Genomic DNA, 18,849 nt, shown 5'->3' with positions numbered 1-18,849 from the left:
CTCTGATCCAGGGCCCTTTGAGGGCCATCAGTGCTCTGACAACCAGAGATGCTTAAGGTGGCCTCCACGGGTCACTTCCTACCACCTCCCTGCATCTGGGGTAAGGCAGTGTGAGGGTTGTCTGCTCACTACAAAGCTTCTGGCAGCTGCATGTAGTGAAGTCATTCTCCTTTTCTCTCAGATGGCAACTGCCTCCTCTTGTGGTATGGCCCAGCATCCCAGGGCCAGCTCAGTCCAAGGGCTTTCCCCTCCTGGGTGGTCCAAACGGCAAGGGGATCAATCAAGTCCAGCATTCATGTGCGAGGGAGTGTTTCTTTCCCAGGGTATCCTGCAGCAGGCCCTTCCTTCTCTCAGGGAGGGACCTTTGGGCAGTTGTTTAGGGAGAGATTCTGCCTTCCCTCAGCTCTGCTCTCCTCCCTGGGCCTGATCTGCTTCAAAACGAGCTTCTCCCCTGTCTTTTAACTCCTCCTCCAGTTGGCACATTTGTTATAGGTGCAGCGTGGCAGGGCTGGCAGAGCCCAGAGTATTTCCTTGTTGCTCAGTGTGGGATTTGTATACCCTGTCACAGGGCCCTGTAAGACTGATGGGTGACTAATGGTGTGTGTTTAAATCTGTTTATAGTTTTTATATGCTTTCTCTGTAATGTTTTTTTTTTTAATTACCAAGGCATACTGGCTTGCTGGGGATAACATAGTGTAAAGCAGGAATCTGTGCAGCCTTAAAAAAAACCCAGTCAGAAGGAAATGGGACAGTGGTCCCTGCCCAAAGATAGGTGATGGCTGGGGACTCCTGGAGTTGACCACAGAGTGGGGGTATGCAGATGCAGTTTCCCTGAAACTGAGAAACACAGTCTGAACAATAAGAAAAGGAGTACTTATGGCACCTTAGAGACTAACCAGTTTATTTGAGCATAAGCTTTCGTGAGCTACAGCTCACTTCACAGCATCCGATGAAGTGAGCTGTAGCTCACGAAAGCTTATGCTCAAATAAATTGGTTAGTCTCTAAGGTGCCACAAATCCTCCTTTTCTTTTTTGCGAAGACAGACTAACACGGCTGCTACTCTGAAACCAGTCTGAACAATCTGGTGTTTAACAGGAGAAAATATTAGTGCCTTAAATCACAATAGTATTTCAATATCCCAATAAGACTATTACAAGAACAATTTAAATCCAGTCCCTTGATGCTGCTTTTGAAAACCTCATCTTGCCAAGGACGTTAATGGCTCAATGATGTCATGTTGTAGAAGCAGCAATGGACTGGGAGGTTGTATTTCCTTGATATTGTGTGGTGGCTTCTTTGTTCGTTGTTGTCTTAGCTGTTTTCTTGCTCCTGTTTGCTTGCTTGGAAGAGATGAGATGAACAGATGACACTGAGATGAGTTCTGAGAGCTGGTATCTCAGTTCAGAGATACTGAGTTTCTGTGACAGGTTTCAGAGTAACAGCCGTGTTAGTCTGTATTCGCAAAAAGAAAAGGAGTACTTGTGGCACCTTAGAGACTAACCAATTTATTTGAGCATGAGCTTTCCTGAGCTACAGCTCACTTCATCGGAGTTTCTGAGTTTCTGTGGTTGCACTGAAGGTAGAAGATGAACCTTTTCCAGTGGTTTGGCTAGATCTAAAGGTGACAGTGGCTAATATTTTCATGGGCTCAGCTCCCTTCTGGGATGTCTTTGTAGTATTTTCAGCTCATGCATATGCAATCTTACTAAAGCATATTCAGCAAGGTTGTAATTCTTCTACAGGTTTATGGTTCTATAGCTTTTGTCTTTGTGATGGAAAATTCTTGGAATGTCTTTAAAGGCAGAATTTTAACTCTTTATTTATGTTTATTTTCTGAGATATCCTTTCACTGCCATCAGGGTTTAAAAGGAGTTGAAATTCTGTGTCAGGGCAGTCCAAACACTCTATTTTCTCTGTAAAAGTCTTTCAGCTTTTAAAATAGTTTTTTAAAATGTACATGATTCTTAAAGGTAATCTTTAAACTTAAATGGTCATTAAAGAAGGTATCATCTTTCCTTAATAATTTTTGTTGTGTTCCTGAGTATGGTAAGGAAGTTACTTAAGCATTGTCAGGTAACTAATTAATTTCCAAATTGATATAAATATTTTAGTACACAAATGGCTTCTTTATAAGTAACCACTTGTAGCAAGGTCATTTGATTCCATATTGGTACATAAAACATCTCACTAGTCACATAACAGTGATATCAGGAAGTTATTGAATTGGATGCTTGAATTTATATACAAAATGTTTACAAAGGAACATCACAAAAAGAGCTTGTAGCATCTTAAGCATTTACAGAATAAGCAAAGGCTTTTACCTTGAAGTGGAAACCTGAGGTTAGAAGTAACCAACAATTTCCCAAGTATACATGTTTTCCTAAAAGTGGAATGAATGAAGACTTTAGAGCACTTCTTATTGAAATTGATTTCATTTGTAATACTTCTAGATTTCTTTGTGTTGATTTAAAACTGTTTTTTTCTTTGAAGAGACAAGGGGGAGTGAAGGGGTATGACATTCTGGGGTGCAATCTGGACCAGTGTCATCACCTGTCCTTCAACCTGGGATGCCTCACAATGTTTTACTGCTGTGGCTCCCAATCTGGGCTCCTCACAAGCAGCCAAACAGCATACAGGTCATTCCCTGAATGTCTGTATATAGCCACAAGCCTGGTCCAGCAGCCTGTCAGCAAACACTAGCCACACTCTGGCTTACAGCAGCTTTGGTTACAACATGCACGGTGACTCCAATACACTCCCAGTCGTGGATTTCCCTCAAAAAACATGTCTCTGCACTGTCTAGCCGTCTCCTGGACAGTCCAGATAGGTTAGGTCTGTTGCTCCTCTAAGGGGATCAAAATACAATAGCTTGCCACTTTAAATGGAGTTACCCACACAGTTCACAACACTGGATTAGTTTTGATTAAAGAATAAAACAAGTTTATTTAGCTACAAAGAGAGAGGTTTTAAGTGAGTACAAGTATTATGGCATTAAAATCAGAAATGATTACAAGAAGAAGAACAATAAAATTCTTCTCAGTATTAAACATAACAAACTAGACTTGTTTCAGAGTAGCAGCCGTGTTAGTCTGTATTTGCAAAAAGAAAAGGAGTACTTGTGGCACCTTAGAGAATAAATTTGTTAGTCTCTAAGGTGCCACAAGTACTCCTTTTCTTTTTGCAAAACTAGACATAGTTCAAGATGAAATTCTTACCACAGGTTTTCTGTACATTGCTGACCAAGTTTCAAGTCCAACAGCTGTTTATTTTGTCTGCTTAGCTGAAAAGAGAGAGATAGATGGGGAGTGATAACTTAAGGTGTTTTTGCCCTTGTCTAGTTCAGGTTTCAGAGTAGCAGCCGTGTTAGTCTGTATTCGCAGAAAGAAAAGAAGTACTTGTGGCACCTCAGAGACTAACCAATTTATTTGAGCATAAGCTTTCGTGAGCTACAGCTCACTTCATCGGATGCATTCAGTGGAAAATACAGTGGGGAGATTTATATACATAGAGAACACGAAACAATGGGTGTTACCATACACACTGTAATGAGAGTGATCACTTAAGGTGAGCTATTACCAGCAGGAGAGCGGGGGGGTGGGGTGTGTGTGGAAGGGGGGGCACCTTTTATAGTGATAATCAAGGTGGGCCATTTCTAGCAGTTGACAAGAACGTCTGAGGAACAGGACACTAAACTACTGCATGCCACAAGGGGCCACAACAGTGGTTCCCTTAACCCACCCAGCAATATTGTTAATCTATCCAAGTCTACTCTTAGCCCAGCAGAAGAATCTGGCCTATCTCGGGGCCTCTCCTTCTGTCCCTCCACCGCCACGAACATGATACAGTTCTGTGGTGACCTAGAATCCTATTTTCGACGTCTCCGACTCAAGGAATATTTCCAACACACCTCTGAACTACATACTAACGCACAGAGACCTTCCTACCAAGACTAGAAAAAGAAGGATTCTGGATGGACTCCTCCTGAAGGTCGAAACAACAGACTGGACTTCTACATAGAGTGCTTCTGCTGACGTGCACGGGCTGAAATTGTGGAAAAGCAGCATCACTTGCCCCATAACCTAAGCCATGCAGAACACAATGCCATCCACAGCCTCAGAAACAACTCTGACATCATAATCAAAAAGGCTGACAAAGGAGGGGCTGTCGTCATCATGAATAGTTCGGAATATGAACAAGAGGCTGCTGGCAGCTCTCCACCACCACTGCTGAATTGGAATTAATTTGCTAACTGGATACAATTAACTTAGGCTTGAATAGAGACTGGGAATGGATGGGTCATTACACAAAGTAAAACTATTTCCCCATGTTTATTTCCCCCACCCCCACCGTTCCTCAGATGTTCTTGTCAACTGCTGGAAATGGCCCACCTTGATTATCACTACAAAACGTGTTTCCTCCCCCCCCCCCCCCCCCCCCCCCCCCCCCCCGCTGCTGGTAATAGCTCACCTTAAGGATAGTCTCTAAGGTGCCACAAGTACTCCTTTTCTTTTTGCGAATACAGACTAACACGGCTGTTCCTCTGAAACCTCTCTTTACAGAGTGTATGGTAACGCCCATTGTTTTGTGTTGTCTATGTATATAAATCTCCCCACTGTATTTTCCACTGAATGCATCCGATGAAGTGAGCTGTAGCTCACGAAAGCTTATGCTCAAATTAATTTGTTAGTCTCTAAGGTGCCACAAGTACTCCTTTTCTTTTTGTATAGTTCAGTCACCCTTTGAAATGCATTTTCCTGAATGTGACCTTCCCTAGATAAAGTTCTTTACAGCTGAAAGCAAGGAGACATGAAGTCTTGTGGGGAAGAGGTGTTAGCTGTTGTTTGCTAAGATGCAGATCTATTTATTCCTGACCCCTTTCCTTGTCAAAGAATGGCCACTTGATAGGTGATGGCCCATTAGATTTGATGACACCTGTCTAGAGGTGTCAACTTGTCTTTTGTCTTTGAGAAACAGGTTTGCCTATCTTTCAGACTTGTCTGGTAAACACACTTCAGTCATGATTTCAGGTTATGTTCATAACTTTACATATAATATAATATAATATATTTCACCATGATGTTGTTGGGCAGCAAGTTATTAGTTTTTAAAAGATACAAGGCATACTTTGTACAAAGATTATTACAGTAGTGTGTAGGGTATGAATACAGGAGTATATTCTGACACAAGGGACAATAAGAGGCTCTTAGTTTGTCTGATGTACCTGCACATCACTTCTCTTTGCAATATCTTAGAATATCTTCACATCCTTTTACAATGAGGAGGGGTATTGAACTTCTGTTCCTCATTTGCCTTTTAACAATTGAAGACTCCAACCAAACACTTTATGCAAGGCAAAAATTGACATAACTAAGAGGTATCTCTTCCTAACATAATATAAAATGTGATAAGTACAGTTTTATATCCTGGGGGGTATCATTCTTCTTGACTCTGCTCATGCCTGTCAGCTGAGGATCTGGCCCAGTAGTCTGTCTTAGGCCTTGTCTACATTACAAAGTTTTGTTGGTAGAAGCTGCCTTTTGCCAACAAAACAGGGGAGGTGTACACACGACAAAGCTTCTTTTGGTGGCAAAACAAAATCACCTCGACAAGAGGCATAAAGCTTTTTATGACAAAGCCTCAGTGTAGACATCGTGCATCAACTACGAGAAAGGGACCGAGAGACTTTTTCCATTGGAACATATGAATTGGAACCATAAACTCACTGAACATTAAATCTCACCAAATGAGGGTAAATCCATTCTCATCATCGTATCCACTCATTATACTCCACACCTGAACATAACCGTTATATGAACAACATACCCTCATATCTCAATGTCTGTACTTTGATCCGTTAACCTTTTACCCCGAATTGGGGATATTGCAGATTATGTATTCCTTACGCCAGCTAATCCTAAACCGAACTTCGCACCCCTTGATAATCTGTACATTATTCCCTGATAAGCAGAAACTTCTATGCTTAAACTCTGTACCATTTTCTTTTTATTTTAACATCATCTGAATAAAATTTTTTAAGCTGCTGTTTGTTATTCGACGTAACTGGCTTCCCCCAGTATCCTACAATGCCTGCCATGACCGTTCTGCTCACCGTTTTGATCTCTGCTACCCTGCAGGCATGTGCCCCTCCCCTTTCAAAGCTCCTGGAAGTATCTTGACAGCTGAGCAAGCTGCTCTGCTCTGGGAACAAAGAACAAATCATTAGAGTGGAATGCTGCTGTTCTCCCCAGCACTAGGAACACAGCAACAGGCGGACTGCTGCTGCAGGGAGCAGGTAGGGGCCGACCGCTGTGCTACTTTGACATTCCTCTGCTTGGAGAGCTCACAGAGCTCCTCAGGATGCTGCTCCCAGCAGCTGAGGAGGCTGTGGGAGAACTCGGAGGGAATCACAGAACCATAGGCAGGCAGGTAGGTAGAGCAGGTTGCTTTGGGAGAGACTGCTGTGCTGAGCAGAACCAGGGTCTGAGATGGAGGGGGTGTCCCCCTCCCCCTGCCTCAGGATAGGTCGGTCAGCCTGCTGTTCCCACACCACTTTCCTCTCCCTCCCCCTCCCCCTTCAGTTGAAAAGCGGTTGACAATTTACTAGAATACCAGAACGATGGGATTGAGAAACCTGCATCATTTGATGCTGTACTTGCCCCATGAGGCACTGCAAACCCTGCAGCCAGTTACACAATGAGATCGCTACCCACTGTGCACTGCTCTCTGTCGATGCAAGAGCTGCTAGTGTGGATGCATAGTGTGGACATGCAACAGCAGTTTAATTAAAGCACTGTAGGTAAAGCGCATAACTTTTGGTGACAAAATTTTGTAGCGTAGACAAGGCCTTAGTGGTACAACAAGGTCATCCACTCTCAAGCTTCTTGCTCCCTAGACATTGCCTTTCTTGGTTGGAGACACGCTTCTCTCTCCTTCCTGAGCAGGGTATTGCCAAACTGAACAGTTCCCTGCTTCATTGTGTTATTCCCAGCAAAAGACAGTCTGTCTAAGTAACCCTATTTTTTTGTCTCTTTGGAGACTAATAACAGTGTAACTGCCTACAGTTACCACACAGTTCTTTAAAAGCAAGCATATTTTATTCTTAAGGTAAAAGCATTACAGAGAAAACATATTAAAAACAATAAAAGAACCTACACACATGCAAATGAAGCTAAGCAGAGATCACCCCAACTTTAACATGGGCTCTGACTGGAGCAGTCCTTCAAAACCCCGGAAAAGGGCCTTGACTGTGGTCACAAATTCATAGCACCCTCAGCTCAGAACTAGCCCACTCATGAAAGTTTAGTCCCTTCTTTACCTTTCAGGGGTCTTTGATCTGGAGTTTCCAGGAGCAGATAATCATTAGATAATGGATTTCCTCCCAAGTACCTCCTAGGAAACTCACATCACATGTATTGTCCCAAACAGTTCTGTCTGGACTCCTTGGTTCCATTCTTGAGTCTGCCATTGACTTGCCATGAAGCCATGGGCAAGTCACTCAGATCTTGCTATGCCTCTGCTTTGTTAATATGGATAATTAGGTTTCTCTGCAGTCCAAAGCCCTATGTACTCTGTGGTAAGCTGCACCTAAAATCTGTGGCAAGGCCACTGGAATCTGCGGCTTTTGGTGGAAATTCTTCAGCAGCTTCAGATCAATTTTGAAAATGGAGAATGGAATGGAATTTGAAAATGGACACTATCTGTAAAGCTGACCATTTTATGATTAAAGATGACCATTTCATTTAATTGATATTATCACTGTTATACATTGCAACAAATCTTTCACAAAACGTATCATGTAAGGTGTCAGTGAAAAAGCTACAATTTATCCATGTATTATCTTTGGATCTAAAGTTATGAGTGTTGGCTATACAGTACATTTGTATCTCCAACCTGTGTTTTGTTCCTGAGTGACTCCCACTGGATATTTACATTAGGGCTAGGCAGCTATGTATTGATGGCCCATCAAGGACGCCTAGCTCTAAAATGGGCCATTGAAGAAACTCATCCTATCCAGATAGCTCTTCCTGAGGATGGCTCAGACAGCCTGGAGCCATTGACTGCGCACTGTGATTCAGCAAAACATGTAGGGGCATGTAATATACTCATGTGACCCTGGACTCCATCTTGGCTGGTAACTTTCCACAGACAGGGGCTGTGATCTTTGTTTGGGACAGTACATTTCCATGCACGTGGCAGAGGATCTACAAAGACACCTGAAACACCTCCATTTTGCCTCTTTCCTGCTATAATTCTCTGGACTGTGGATTTACAACTAAAAGGAGCATCTTGAACTATGGACTGAAGACCTGCCAATCTTTTAGAAGTTACCAGAGAGACTTTACAAGCTAGCCATCTATTCCATCACTGCTACAAACCTGATATAAGGACTTTGCAATCATTTGTATACATATGATCTATTGACCATTTATAACGGTCTTCTTTTATTATTAACTCTTTAGTTAGTTTACTAAAGATTGGCTGACCGTGTGATATTTGGGTAAAATCTGAGATTCATATTGCCCTTGGGATGTGTGTCTGATGCTTTGCGATTAGAAAGAACCTCACATATGGTGAAATGGGTTTTCAATAACCTCTCACTGTATTAGATTGGGTGGGAGCCAAGGACTGGAATTCCTAAAGGGGACTAAATTATGTGTTTGGCTTCTAGTTAACCAGTGTAGTACTGCAGAAATTCTTTTGTTATTGGATTGGTGAATCTAATTATAGAGTAAACCACCAGCTTTAGGAATTGTCTGTGCAATTTCTTGCAGTCTGCCCTGAGTGTGGCATTTTCAGTGTAGCCCTTCCAGGTACCTGATCACACTATCATCAGCACTGCATACCCTGTATCAATTATTTTGATGTTTGGTTTCTTTACACTGCCTCCATATATTTGGTTTTCAGTATGCCACAGATGGTTATCTTTAGGTTTTAGACTGAACTACCGATTAAGATAAATGGAGCAGTTCTCAGAGTTATGATTCAGGCTGTCTGCGGACTCAGGAAGATAACACTGCATACTCAGGTTTTCAAGATTTTCTTCACAGCCATGAAGGCTGGGAGCATAATTTTGTTACAGTGAAAGCTGTGTTCTGGAGCATGTTTCTGTGTGAAGAGGTGAATTCCATGACCACAGAATTGTGGAATACATGGGGTTCTGCCAACAGTAACTCAGAGACATGTCTGGAGGGACCAGTTAATGGTTGTAGAGTGATGTGAGGTTTTTGGACAAAAGGTGCCTGAGAAATGCAGAGTATTAATACGAGTTTGACTAGGCCAAGAAATGTAGGGCCAGGCTATGGGAGCCCCTTCTCCCTTGCTGAAGTCTCCCCTGCACAGGGGACAACCATACTCTAGCTACAAAGCACTGGGCAGCACAATGTGGGGAGGACAGTGATCCCTGTCTGCTGTGCTCCAGAGAAGGTATGTCCCTGGCCCCTGAACACTGGCAAGTGCCTGCAGTGCTATGTTGGTGGTGAGGCCTGTGAATCTTCCTCTGCACAGATCCACCAGCTATTTCCCCAAACATTTTTTGGGAAGATATGGGTCGGGAGGATGATACCAACTCTGCTGAGGTTATTTGAGCTCTCAGCTCCATAGCCATAGGGAAGATTTCTCAACTAACCCGGGGGCTTATGAATTAAAGTGCTCTGCTACAGATAGAGCTGCCAACAGTCCCTTTTTACAAGGGACGTCTCATATTTTTTCATCTCTGTACAACAAGTTCGGGAGTTGTTGAGTGCTGAAAAAAGCAGCGAGAAATAGCCCTGGCGAATGTAGGTGATTACTGCTTATAAATTATTATCAATCCTAATAATGATGATAATACTGGGGGAGAGGGGTGCTAAGAAAACAGCACCTTATTTTTGAAATATAATGTTGGCAACCCAAGCTACAGATGACACATTACTGTTGCTCCTAACACAGTCCAGACCAGGTCACAGAGTATCCCTCAAATCCCATTAGCAGAGAGGATAAAGCATGGCCGAATTTGGGGAGGAATAGATAATTTTCCCCTTAGTACTGCACAGGTTGACGATCTGCAGGGTGATTGAACACAACTCCCACAATGTTACCATCATATCTAGACAGAGATTAAGTTAATTCCATCCTCATATTGGACCCTGCCATTAAATTGTAATCAGTATTGCACAGAGCTCCTGTGGGGATTAGAATTTCCCCACTGAACTTCCTTGTTTTTGAAACCCCTAATCTTTCCTGTTTTTGACAACTGCTCCCTAATTCCCAGAAGTCTGTTGCACTTTATAGCCTTTGTAATATGTTTCACATAGCTAACCTGCTTATTTTACTTATACCCCTGTTTCTTCAGTTCCTTGGACCTTTACTCAGCTGCTTAACCATAGTCATTTGCATTGCTTCACCCCACTCAGCCATTTGTAGCTTTGCTCTAGCCCATTCCCAGGATATTATATTACATTTCCTTTATTTCTAGTAAGAAAGTGACTGCTGACTCAACTCATCACAGTTCACTCTTCTTTCACTGTCAGTATGAAGCCAACACTGCAGCATGATTATGGAAGGTTTTGAATTGCTGGAGGTGCTGCCTTTTGAATTTGGCATACGTTCCAGGTCCCGTCCACATATGGTCATTTAAGAGCTCCTGGCAACTTTTTGTAAGAGTAGGGCTAATAAAACGAGTGTCCTGATCACATTCCAGTTCTGTTGGGTGCCTTCTGACTAGCTAAAATTCCCCAGGTAGTTACCATTGTGAATTCAAGTCTCCTACCTAAATTTACTCACAGTATTTTTCTTCATTTCCTGTCCTGTGTTGTGTAGTGTTGCTGTGTTCTTTTAAACAGATATTCTCCAGTGGTGAATGCATTTCAGTAGTAGGTGAAGGGAACTGTACAATCCCTAACCCACAGAGAGGGTGTGATACTTGGTTCGCTAGGGTTACAAAGGTCTCTCATACCATCTTCCAATTTTACACCTGCTGTTAGATTCCAAAGACAAATGACGGGTCCTAATAGACTGATTGATTGTTTTTTGGGTGTTGTCAGATGCAGATACTTTAGGGCTTGTCTACACTGGCACTTTACAGTGCTGCAACTTTCTCACTCAGGGGTTTGAAAAAACACCCCCCTGAGCACTGCAAGTTTCAGTGCTGTAACATGTCAGTATAGACAGTGCACCAGCGCTGGAAGCTGCGCCCCTCGTGGAGGTGGGTTTTTTAGAGTGCTGGGAGAGCTCTCTCCCAGCGCTATGCCACGACTGCACAAGCCAGTGAAGACGTGCCCTTAGTGGTGGGGTTTTCAGAAGCAATCAGGATTGGTCTAACTCTGCTCCCAGTGGAGTCAAAAGCAGTTTTGCTGTTGTTTCCTATGGGAGCCGAGTTAGACCACTGCTGAGCACTTTTGAAAATCCCAATCCTAGAGGCCTGCACAGTTGCTTCCATAATCAAACTAAAGCACAAAACTGGAGACCACCTCGGAAGTACCTTGTAAAGTGCTTTGAGATCTTTAGTTTGGCAGGCAGTGGAGAATTGCAAAGTGTCCATCTAACCCCAGTGCCCTTTCTGATACAAGATTGCACTGTGTGTCCCTTTCTGATATTCTAGCCAGCATAGTGTTCATCCCACAGGTCACCACTTGTCCATTGCCATTTCTTTTAATTTTTGTAATTTAAATATTAAAGTTATATTAGTGCTGGTCATAGATGTCAGAGTAATAACCCTACAAAGTGAAAACCTGTTCATTCATGTAATGGGTGCGTCTCAGGAAGTGACAACTCAAGCTTCCCCATAATGTCCTGCTAATGTAAATACTCCAACCTTGACCTGATGTGCACAACTTTCTAGAGAGGAAGAGATAGAGTGTCATCTCAATGGCCCAGTCAGCCCTGGGTCTCTAAGGTGAGAATGCCAACAAAGGGGCCTATTGTTGTACCAATAAAATAAAAACCAGCAGGATCTTATTAAAGGGAAAAAGGCAAAATACCACATTTACTGTGAATACAGAAAGAATCATAGTAAGCAGTTAGTTATAGTTATAACATTCCATTCAATCTCATATTTATTCACACATTCATTCATACAAACATACACACACACACACACACACAGGTTCTGCAAGGTTGTTATCATAGTTACCAGCCTTAGAGTTGCTCATGCCAAGCCACTGGCCAGGTGGCCTGGACATGAGGAGGGAGCAGGGCCTTGTCAGATGCTCATCTGATGCTCCTGGAAGTTGGTTTGCAGAATCAGACCCCAAAGTTCTCACTTTTTAGAGTCTATTTTTATCAGAATTTCTTCCTATGCCAGTCTATGGGAATTGCTTCATCATGCTGTTGCTGAATCAATCGCAGATAGCACATTCCTGACGGCTCCAAGATGTTATCTTGTTCTTTGGTTCTCCCATTCTTGAGGCTGTTGGGTGGATTCCAGTCTGCCCTCCCGGGGGTCCTCTGGTTATTTCCACTTGACGCCTTCTTCAGCCGGTGGACACTGGATTCTTAGGCTGGCACCTCCCTGATCATTCAGTTATTATCCACACCAAGCATCCATCCACATACATCCTCTATCTCTATTTTAATCACAATTGTTAATACAACAAAAGGGCGGGGAGTCTCTGGGTGCTGTTTCTGTTGTTAGAGTATTGCTTTGAGTCTCTCTCTCTGTGAATTGCTTTGAGAACAGACTCTGTCTTAGAATGTACTAACGCAATTAGCAGCTTGCAAGTTTCGCACATAGAGGGAGAGAAAGTACCAAAAACCAAGAGACCTCTTAATTAGTAATACCCTGGAATTTAAACTATGGAGAATCAAATTCATTTGTGATTTTAATACAGAACTTCTTTAATATGATCCAGCACTATTGCTGCCAAGCCAACTGTGACAACTGTGACTAGTGTTAATTGTCTGGACCCCTGCCTGGTAGGAGATTTACTGAGCTCTTCAGTCATTTTATACATCATACTGTTGAACACCCATAAATCTAAGAAAGCTGCAGGGAGCTAAACAACATGCAAAACAAGTTTAGGCCAAGTTTTTTTGCCGAAAGTTATACCACATTTATTAAAGTGCTTTAATTAAACCCCTGTTGCATGTCCACACTGTGCTCCTTGTGTTGCTGGAGCTCTTGCAACGACAAGGAGAACAGCGCACTGTGGGTAGCTATCCCACTGTGCAACTGGTGGCAGGGTGCTTTGGGAAGGGTTTGCAATGCCTCATGGGGCAGGTACAGCATCACATGATGAAGGTTTCTCAATCCCATTGTTCCATGGGCATCCTACTAGATTGCCAGCTGCTTTTCGACTGAAGTCGGGGGGAGGGAGAGTGTGTGACAGGGAGCATGTGTGTATGACGGGGGGACAGACAGTACACACACACACACACATATATTTATATCCACCCCTGCCTGCCTGCCTCTGTGTTCATAGTGTGGGAGACAGCAGGAGTGTTCCAAGGTAATGACTGGCTCTGTTTCCCGGAGCAGAGCAGCACTGCACAGCACACCGGCTGTCAGAATGGAGTTTTGAAAGGGGAGAGGTGCATCCTGCAGGGCTGCAGAGTTCACAACAATGAGCAGAGTGGTCACCGCAGGCCTTGTGGGACACCTCCGGAGGCCACTTACGGTGAGAAAAGCAAGCAATACACTGGCACTATGGCGAGAAAATTTTTGCGCGAAAAGCCTTTTCACTCTCATCAAGGTAGGGTGACCAGATAGCCAGGGTGAAAAATCGGGCCGGAGGCTGGGGGATAAGCGGCACCTATATAAGACAGCGCCCCAAATATTGGGACTGTCACTATAAAATCGGGACATTTGGTCACTCTACCTCAAGGTGGTTTTATTACAGTGCTGCAACTGAGGAGTTTTGTCTCAAAAAGTGACTTTGCAGTGTGTACACCTCTGCGGTTTCATCACTAAAAGCTGCCTTTTAGTGAAAATACTTGACAGTGTAGACAAGGCCTTAGTGTCTGCTTCCATTTAAGATGCATCAATGGAAGCTGCATTGCGTGTGCAGTAGCTGCTGAGTACAGCCTAGGCCAAATGAGAGTACGCTCTATCACATTCCCCAGCACTTTTTAATGAGTGCTTTTAATGAGACAAATGCATATACAGTGGCATGATTCTGATTCCCATTGCATCAGAGAATTAATTCTCTTGACTTCAGCAGAGGTAACTGGGATTTACATCATTATTAAAGAGATCAGAATCTGCCTTCAGCATGCTGGTAGGTCATAGGAAATGGAGCTCATCAATCCATTTGTAAACTGTGATTTGATATGATTCTGTATATAAATGTTCTCAGCTCTTCTAACACAGTGTGCTCACATCACCTGTCTGACACGGATTTACTGGCCAAGACAACCCACAACCTAAGGCATCTGCAGTTATTAAATCAATTCATAAAATTCTCTTCTTTAGCATCCTTCTCTAGGAGTGATTTAGGACCAAGTACATAGAGTGCTTAGCAATTAGATTTGTTTTCTCCTGATGCGCATCCTTTCAGTTTTGTTAGTAATTCTGCATAATAACCACCAGCTGAAGTGTTTGGTCATCATAATTAAACTCAAACAAAACCTAGTTTGGGGATTTTTTTAGCAGTCAGCAGTTCATCAAAATCTGGTCTTTCTTTTAGGCTTTCTTTCCCAATCTCCCCTCCCCCATTCCTAAATTCCTCTGGGGCTTAGTCTTTGCTAAGAGTTGCTCTGGAGAGCAGCCACAAAGAGTTGAGAAAAAATGCAAGTTCCCCTCTGCAGTTTATCTGGTCAAAGGGCCCTTCATAGCACAGACAGTGCCCCTGCTCTCACAGCAGTCCCCTTAGTTCCATATGTCCCTTTAGGACTTTTATTCAGATTTCTCACAGTTCATCCCCCAGAGAAGCAAAGGATTGGCATGTTGCAGAGATGTTTGTTGGAAGGGAGAAGGTTAGAGGATTTTAGTGGAGGCCTGTGTTGTAGTGAGCTGACAGGACCTCTGTCAGGGATGAGCTTATTGCCCTGGACTCACTATGCACAGTGCAGGGGGTGCAGCAGGCTGGATGACAGGTTGACAGCACATTGAGGCCACTCAAATTGCGAGGGTGCTGTGTTTGGTTCAGGTCCTCTGAGGCAGTAAATGTGGCTAATCCTGGTGTTCTCAAGTGGAGGCTCACCCCTTTTTTCTCACTGTTAATCTGCTGCCCCCTCCAGCCAGTCACAGCTGAGCCTCTTCAAATGTCCCGGGACTGGATTAAAGGAGGTCTGAGGTGACCTAGTGCAGAAGACACTCAGAGCAAATGACCAACCAAGGGCCAGATCTTCAGCTCCGCTCCAGGAAAGGAGTGCTTGGAGGTGACGAGGTCCCACTGGTGGGTAAATTTAAACCAGTTTTACTCCCTTCCCCCACACCAGATCCAGTGGCTGATCCTCTGGAGTAAGTCAGAGTAGCCTCTGGTAAAGCGCTTTTCAGGTAACAGGGTGAAATATTAACATTAATAAACTATTGATTGAAGTGAATTATTTAAGTGTGTTAGGGCTTGCCTACGTGAACATTTAGTTGGTTTTAAAATGGGTTGTCAATCTATCCTGCACTAGCCTGCCACCTCTGTCAGTTTTCAGAGTAACAGCCATTTTAGTCTTTATTTGCAAAAAGAAAAGGAGTACTTGTGGCACCTTAGAGACTAACCAATTTATTTGAGCATAAGCTTTCGTGAGCTACAGCTCACTTCATCGGATTCATACTGTGGAAAGTGTAGAAGATCTTTTATACACACAAAGCATGAAAAAACACCTCCCCCCACCCCACTCTCCTGCTGGTAATAGCTTATCTAAAGTGATCACTCTCCTTACAATGTGTATGATAATCAAGTTGGGCCATTTCCAGCACAAATCCAGGTTTTCTCACCCCCCCCCCCACACACACACACAAACCCACTCTCCTGCTGGTAATAGCTTATCTAAAGTGACCACTCTCCTTACAATGTGTATGATAATCAAGGTGGGCCATTTCCAGCACAAATCCAGGGTTTAACAAGAACGTCTGGGGGGGGGGTGGGGTGGTAGCAAAAAACAAGGGGAAATAGGTTACCTTGCATAATGACTTAGCCACTCCCAGTCTCTATTCAAGCCTAAATTAATTGTATCCAATTTGCAAATGAATTCCAATTCAACAGTTTCTCGCTGGAGTCTGGATTTGAAGTTTTTTTGTTGTAATATTGCAACTTTCATGTCTGTAATCTCGTGACCAGAGAGATTGAAGTGTTCTCCAACTGGTTTATGAATGTTATAATTCTTGACATCTGATTTGTGTCCATTTATTCTTTTACGTAAAGACTGTCCAGTTTGACCAATGTACATAGCAGAGGGGCATTGCTGGCACATGATGGCATATATCACATTGGTAGATGTGCAGGTGAACGAGCCTCTGATAGTGTGGCTGATGTTATTAGGCCCTGTGATGGTGTCCCCTGAATAGATATGTGGGCACAGTTGGCAACGGGCTTTGTTGCAAGGATAGGTTCCTGGGTTAGTGGTTCTGTTGTGTGGTATGTGGTTGTTGGTGAGTATTTGCTTCAGGTTGGGGGGCTGTCTGTAGGCAAGGACTGGCCTGTCTCCCAAGATCTGGGAGAGTGTTGGGTCATCCTTCAGGATAGGTTGTAGATCCTTAATAATGCGTTGGAGGGGTTTTAGTTGGGGGCTGAAGGTGACGGCTAGTGGCATTCTGTTATTTTCTTTGTTAGGCCTGTCCTGTAGTAGGTGACTTCTGGGAACTCTTCTGGCTCTATCAGTCTGTTTCTTCAATTCTTCAGGTGGGTACTGTAGTTGTAAGAATGCTTGATAGAGATCTTGTAGGTGTTTGTCTCTGTCTGAGGGGTTGAAGCAAACGCGGTTGTATCGCAGAGCTTGGCTGCAGATGATGGATTGTGTGGTGTGGTCAGGGTGAAAGCTGGAGGCATGTAGGTAGGAATAGCGGTCAGTAGGTTTCCAGTATAGGGTGGTGTTTATGTGACCATCGTTTATTAGCACTGTAGTGTCCAGGAAGTGGATCTCTTGTGTGGACTGGACCAGGCTGAGGTTGATGGTGGGATGGAAATTGTTGAAATCATGGTGGAATTCCTCAAGGTCTTCTTTTCCATGGGTCCAGATGATGAAGATGTCATCAATATAGCGCAAGTAGAGTAGGGGCTTTAGGGGACAAGAGCTGAGGAAGCGTTGTTCTAAGTCAGCCATGAAAATGTTGGCATACTGTGGGGCCATGCGGGTACCCATAGCAGTGCCGCTGATCTGAAGGTATACATTGTCCCCAAATGTAAAATAGTTATGGGTAAGGACAAAGTCACAAAGTTCAGCCACCAGGTTAGCCGTGACATTATCGGGGATAGTGTTCTTGACGGCTTGTAGTCCATCTTTGTGTGGAATGTTGGTGAAGAGGGCTTCTACATCCATAGTGGCCAGGATGGTGTTATCAGGAAGATCACCGATGGATTGAAGTTTCCTCAGGAAGTCAGTGGTGTCTTGAAGGTAGCCGGGAGTGTTGGTAGCGTAGGGCCTGAGGCGGGAGTCTACATAGCCAGACAATCCTGCTGTCAGGGTGCCAATGCCTGAGATGATGGGGCGCCCAGGATTTCCAGGTTTATGGATCTTGGGTAGTAGATAGAATATCCCAGGTCGGGGTTCCAGGGGTGTGTCTGTGCGGATTTGATCTTGTGCTTTTTCAGGGAGTTTCTTGAGCAAATGTTGTAGTTTCTTTTGGTAACTCTCAGTGGGATCAGAGGGTAATGGCTTGTAGAAAGTGGTGTTGGAGAGCTGCCAAGCAGCCTCTTGTTCATATTCCGACCTATTCATGATGACAACAGTACTCCTTTTCTTTCCACCTCTGTCAGTGTGGATCCTGCTGAGACATGTCAACAGTTCATTAGAGCACTTTGGTTTAATCCAGGGGTGGCCAACCTGAGCTGAGAAGGAGCCAGAATTTACCAATGTACATTGCCAAAGAGCCACAGTAATATGTCAGCAGCCCCTGATCAACTCTCCCCCACACACCCTGCTCCAAGCGCCTCCTGCCTACCAGCAGCCCCACCAATCAGCACCTCCCCCTCCCTCCCCGCACCTCTCGATCAGATCAGCTGTTTCATGCAGGAGGCTTTGGGGCAGGGGGGGAGGAGCGAGGACATGGCAGGCTCGGGAGGGGGCAAGAAGGAGTGGAGTGGGGGCAGGGCCTGTTGCAGAGCCAGGGGTTGAGCAGTGAGCACCCCCCGGTACATTGGAAAGTTGGCGCCTGTAGCTCCAGCCCCGGAGTCGGTGCCTAAAGAGCCGCATCTTAACTTCTGAAGAGCCGCATGTGGCCCCAGAGCCACAGGTTGGCCACCCCGATCTAATCAAAAGAGGACTTGATCAAAGCACCCTAACAAACAGTTAATGTACATCAGCAGAGTTCACCCAGACAAGGGGCAGGCTTCTGCAAACTAATGTTCATGTAGACAAGCTCTTATTGTCATTTTGCTGTTTTATGATTTTAAACAATACCTAAAAAAAAAAAAAAAAGATTTAAAACAATCCAGTGTCATGTCCTTTTAAAAAAACAGAAAGCTTTTCTCAGCATTCTGGAATGAAAATTGGAAACATCTTCAGAAGAACAATAAATATTGCCATAGTTGGATCTATTATGTAGAGGAGACTGAAAGAGGATCAAGAGAAAAAAAGACAAATATCCTCCAGTTGAAGCAGTGTAGATCGGCTGTGAGGTAAAATTTTTAATTATTTCCATGCGTTGTTTACAGGGCTGTCCCTAGACATTTTAGTGTCCTATGCAGCCCCCCCGCGGGCAGGGGCGGGCTGGCCCCAAGCCTCTGAAGGGGGAGGGGAGCGTTCCCAGGCCTCCGTGGGGAGGAGGGGGAGGGGGAGGC

At 44.0% G+C, this 18,849-nt stretch overlaps 1 long non-coding RNA gene across 1 annotated transcript in view; it reads right to left on the bottom strand.

The window, feature by feature from the left end:
• The window catches only part of LOC142069392 (uncharacterized), a 33,019-nt gene that overhangs the window by 6,758 nt on the left and 7,412 nt on the right, over positions 1–18,849 (bottom strand). The window lies entirely within an intron of this gene.

The sequence above is a fragment of the Caretta caretta genome, chromosome 15 (genome assembly GCF_965140235.1).
Source record: "Caretta caretta isolate rCarCar2 chromosome 15, rCarCar1.hap1, whole genome shotgun sequence".
Lineage (NCBI taxonomy): Eukaryota > Metazoa > Chordata > Testudines > Cheloniidae > Caretta > Caretta caretta.
This window is presented reverse-complemented; position numbering and strand designations above follow the sequence as displayed.